Here is a 5,594-nt window from a genome sequence, read left to right as displayed (position 1 = left end):
ATGTCTCCAAGCACAGGGCTCACTACTGCTGCAGGGCCACTGCTGGGCTGAGCCTGCATTGCCTGGGCACAGACACCAACGCTGTGGTGGGCAGGAGGCACCTGGAGAGGATGCAGGGGAGCCTGCCTGTAGAGGGTCAGCCAAAGGCGGCAAAAGAAGGGGGAGTGTGTCCGATTCACCAGCTGCTCAGCCCAGCAAGGACCCTGTCCCAGGAAGGAGTGAGGCTGGAGACCAGACTCCACTCTCAAGGGAAGAGCCTCCTCCTGCAGCCCTAGGCTGGAAGCTCTGACCATACTTGACCATATGACTTCCCCACTTCAAAACCAAGGGAAGGTCCAAGTATCCTAGTGGAGATTTCAAGGTCATTTACAAGCCGGCCCCTTCCTTCTGCTTATCCAGCCACTCCCTAGACTGTCTCCTCCAAACTCCTTGAGACAATGCCTAGAATGACCCGCGCCCGCCCCTCCGTGGCCCGACCTGCTCGGGCTCTCGCCATGCCACCGTCTGCAGGCTCTGCTTTCGATTCATGCTGACCTGCGCTCCTCTCTCTGCTGGAAGCAGGGCCCTGTCATTATGGCCTGGAGGCCCCCATCCACAGTCTCTGTCACCTGTCTGAGCTGCAGACATGGAATGGTTCCCTCCACAAACCCTGCCAGGCACGGTGCTGGGTGCTGGTTCAGAAGTGAGCAAAATAAACGTGGCCTTGCCCTCTGGGACTGACCGTCTTGGGGGCGGATGGATGTTAAATGCATAATCAGACAGATACACCTATAGATTCGGCCTGGAAGGGAAAAACAAGGTGGGAGGGATCTCTTTTCCTGTGGATTGGGGGTTTCGAGGGAAGGTCTCTTGGAGGAGGTGTTTTTTAAACTGAGGCTGAGGCTGAGGGGTGAGGAGGCCTCGGCAGGCAGGGGCAGGGAGGGTGCAGCTGGCAGGGGGAGAGCGCAGGGTGAGAAATGGGCAATGCCAGGAAAGCCTAAACTGCCGGCCCTGCAAAACCCAAGGTGTTCTTGTTTCCCCTGGCACTTCCCTCTCTTGCTTTTCTTTTTGTCTCCGTCTCTCTCTTTTTTTAAATGTTTATTTCATTATTTGGCTGCCCTGGGTCTTAGTTGTGGCGCGTGGGATCTTCGTTGCTGCATATGGGATCTTTAGTTGTAGCATGCGAACTTCTTCGTTGCAGCATGTGGGATCTAGTTCCCTGACCAGGGATCGAACCCAGGCCCCCTGCATTGGGAGCGCAGAGACTTAGCCACTGGACCACCAGGGAAGCCCCTCTCTTGCTTTTCTTTCTCTCCTCCTTGCTGTTCTCCCACCAGCCCCATCTCCTCTGCCTGGACTATAATAGGTACTGCAGGTGCGCCAGGCATTGTGTCCAGGGCTCTGCACACATTCATCCTCCAACAGCCCTGGGAGACAGGTGCAATTGTGCCCATTTTACAGACAAAGTAACTGAGGCTCAGAGAAGTTAAGAGACCTGCCCAGGTCACTGACCAGCAAGTGCTGAAGCGCATATTCAAATCCAGGCCAGGTGCTTGTGCTGCCTTCTCTGGCCCGCAGGGCTCTGGAGCTTGGCTTGTGCCCCAGGGCACTGCCTGGCAGGGGTGAAATGTCCTCCCTGTACCCTGGGGGGTTGTGGGAGTAGAGGAGGCTGTGACCCCAGGGCCAGGCTGCCCTCTGGGGCCCTGCACCCCACACATTGGTAATGCAAGGCCCTGAAGGTGCAGGCTGTGTATGGCTAAATGGTTACAGCCCCAAACCACTCAATGGCCACTGTTTTTGCTGCCAGGCCCGATTGTGTCTACCAGCATCTCAAAGAAAGTAAAAGTGTCGCCATAAATCAAGGGGGCAGGCCCTCATTCAGGCCTGATGACTTGCTGACAACATCATTTCTGGGATTAAAATGGAGCCCAGGTGAAGGCAAAGCAGCCAGGTCCAATCGCATGAATGGAACGTCGGCGGTGGCAGCACCTGGATAGGAGGGCAGGAGCCGGTCCTGCTGGAGCCCTGCCATCCAGGTGCTGCCACCACCGACGTTCCATTCATCCGCAACAGTCCCTGGAGAGGTAGGGGTGAGGGAAGCTCCGTTTCTACAGCAGAGACACTGTGGTTCCTGAGGTCACACGGCCCACACACGCCGAGCTGGGGTTGGAACACTGGGCTCTCGGACCCGAAGCCCACATTTCTCTCCAGCGGGCCCGGCAGCGGCCGGGAAAGGGAGCCAAGGCCCCACGTGGCCACCTGTGGGAGCTGAGTCCAAGCCCCATGCTGGACGCCTTCTTAGGAGCTTCTTTCTGGGTCGAATATTTTTGCCAGTGTCTGGACATCTCGATACGCCGATGGTCACTATGCTGACGGTCGGGTCTCAAGGTTGGTGACCTCCAGAGGATGAGGAGGGAAGAGGACAAGTGTAGGGCTGCATAGAGGAGACTCCTGGGGATGAAACCAGCTTTCCAGGAAGTGAAAGCAGCCTCACTTCTTTATATTTCTGAGATCTTTTACTGCCTCCAGGACCAGTCCAGGAGACTGTTGGTCACTAACCTCTTAGTTTGTGTGTGTAATGGTAGCGGTGGGTGGAGGGGTGGGCGGGTTGGCCAGTCTCCTGAAGTCCTGTCAGTCTGCTCTCTGTAGACAAGGACCCTCTCCTGCTGCACCCTGCACAGCTTAACTGACCAGAGTAGTTTCTAGAAGCAGTGCTTCCTAGGTACCATAAAAAAAGAGAGCACTGGGCTTCCCTGGTGGCGCAGTGGTTGAGAGTCCGCCTGCCGATGCAGGGGACGTGGGTTCGTGCCCCGGTCCGGGAGGATCCCACATGGCCGCTGAGCCCGCGCGTCCGGAGCCTGTGCTCTGCAACAGGAGAGGCCACAACAGTGAGAGGCCCGCGTACCGCAAAAAAAAAAAAAAAAAAAAAGAGAGAGCACTGACCCTTCTGCTTCCCCAAGAAGGGGTAGCTTTATGAATTTAGGTACCTGAGCCCGAAGCAGAGCTGAGAAGAGTCACTGTTTCTTTTTTTTTTCAACTGAGGTATAGTTGACGTACAATATTATATAAGTTTCAGGTATACAACATAGTGATTCACAGTTTGTAAACATTATGTTCCATTTATAGTTATAGTAAAATATTGGCTATATTCCCTGTGTTGTAAAGAGAGTCACCCTTTCTTAAGCAACCACCATGTTGAGAAACTATTCTAGACATTTTACATCTTTTTAAAATAACTTTGTTGAGTCCTATTTTACATATCGTATAATTCACACATTTTGAGTGTCCAATTCAGTGAATTTTTTTAGTAAGTTTACCAAGATGTGCAATCGTTAGCATAAGTCAGTTGTAGAACATTTCCATCACCCCAGTAAGATCGCTCACACCCATTCACTGTCAATTCCTGTTTTCTCTCTGCCCCGGGCAACCACTATTTTCTGTCTCTATATAGATTTGTCCTTTCTGGACATTATTTCAAAATTGAAGCATAGTTGATTTACAATATTGTGTTAGTTTCAGGTGTACAGCAAAGTGATTCAGTTTTGTGTACAGATATAAATTTTCCGATTCTTTTCCATTATAGATATTACAAGATATTGAATATAGTTCTCTGTGCTATACAGTAAATCCTGTTGCTTATCTATTTTACATATAGTAGTGTGTACCTGTTAATCCCATACTCCTAATTTACCCCTCTCCTTCTCCCTTTCCCGTCTGGTGACCAGAAGTTTGTTTTCTATGTCTGTGAGTCTGTTTCTGTTTCGTATATATATTTGTTTGTATTCTTTTTTAGATTCCACATATAAGTGATATCATATATTCTTCTTCTTTTCTGGACATTTCTTATAAATGGAATCATACAATATGCAGTCTCTCGTGTCTGGCTTCTTTCACTTTGCAGAATGTTTTCAAAGCTCATCCATGGTATAGCATGTATCAGTACTTCATTCCTTTTTACTACTGAATAGTATTCCATCGTTTGGATATACCACAGTTTGCCTATGCATTCACTGGTTGATGGGCACTGAGGTTGTTTCCAGTTTGGGGCTATTATGAATAACGCTGCTAAGAACATTTGTGTTCTTTAATTTAAGTTTGTGTTCTGATACTTTAAATCTGTTATTACTGATCCTCCCAATCCTGTGAGGTGGGTATTATCATCCTCGCCTTATACATGAGGATACTGAGGATAATAGATATTAAGTAACTCAGCCAAGGGCACACAAGTGCCATATTTCGTCACTTCTAGAGAGTACTTTTTCATATTTTCATATTTCTGAAACCAGGATGCATCTAATGAATGGCTCATCATAGCTTATTCGGCCGCATTTTCCCCTTTCTCAGTGGTATGTAAAATATATTTTACAATCAAAGGCATCTTAAATTTGATGAGCTATGGTATTAAGTGGCTGATCCTAGTAGCCTCCCTTATATATAGTTCACCCTTGTGTCAGGACTCTTGGTTGCCAGTGACAGAAATCCAGCTCAAAGGGGAACTTACCCTCAATAATTGGGAAGGATCCTGGGATTAAGTCATTGGACTGAAGGAAGAGCTGCAGAGACACCGAAAGTAGGACTCAACACTGTTAGGTCTCTGTCCATATTTCATCTCTGCTCATCTTTGCCTATGGGTTCTCTTCCTCCATGGGGGAAACCCCAGCTTAATAGTCCTGAGAATAAAATAACTCCCAATCCCTCTCTACCTACCTCTGTGCATCAATCCTAAGGAAGAACTCTGATTGGTCCTGCTTAGTCACGTATCCATCACTGGTCTAGTCACTGAGGCCTGGGGAATGGTGTACTACAATGGCCCAGGCCTGGCTGACATGCCTTTCTTCTGGCCAGAAAGTCTGTTACCAGAAGAAAGGGAGTAGGAATAAGTGAGCTGGGTACCACCACCCTCACTCCCTTAGGCCACTTTCCCATGGCATCACTCAGTATCACTGCAGACGTTACAGACTAAGAGGTATTTAGAAAGGATATCTGAAGTTTATGATTCATTCATTCTCTTGTGAGGTAATGTTCTAAAGAGTTTAATTATACTTCCAAGAACTGTGTTGTCTGAAGGGTTTAAGAAAGCAATGAAATATGCATGTAATATACTAGATGTAATTATGTTTAAACTTCTCATCAAGTAAAGATTTGTTTGCAGACAGTTCTCTAATAGAAACAGGAAAGAATCTTTTAGGATGCTAAACCTGTGAATTTGCCATGTTGAATTTAAGCCCCAAAGCACTGGCTTATATTTAGCTCTACTTTTAAGCTGTATACTATCTCTCCTGCATCTCTCCCAGAAAGATCTGTCATCTTCCTATCTCCACCTTTTGGCTCACTTTCCCTTTATCTGAACTTCCCATACCCCGTTTGCCTCTATCCAAATTCTACCTTCAATTTAATGCCACTGTCTCTGCAGGAGTCTTCCCTAATAGTTCCATCTGAAGGCAGTTTCTCCTTCTAGGTTCCCATAGCTCCCTTGCTGGGACCAGTTATATGGCACTCATCAGAGGAGACCTTAGAGCAGGATAATTTCCTGAGCATTGGTTGTGATTTTCCTCCCTGGGTTTTAATTCCCATTTTAGGAAAGTAGCCAAGCCCTTCTGTGCCCTTGTCTCAGG

Source organism: Delphinapterus leucas, chromosome 1, assembly GCF_059928025.1.
Source record: "Delphinapterus leucas isolate spDelLeu-1000000601 "Yukka" chromosome 1, BTC_Dleu_Yukka2, whole genome shotgun sequence".
NCBI classification, from domain to species: domain Eukaryota; kingdom Metazoa; phylum Chordata; class Mammalia; order Artiodactyla; family Monodontidae; genus Delphinapterus; species Delphinapterus leucas.
Note: the sequence above shows the minus strand (reverse complement) of the source record.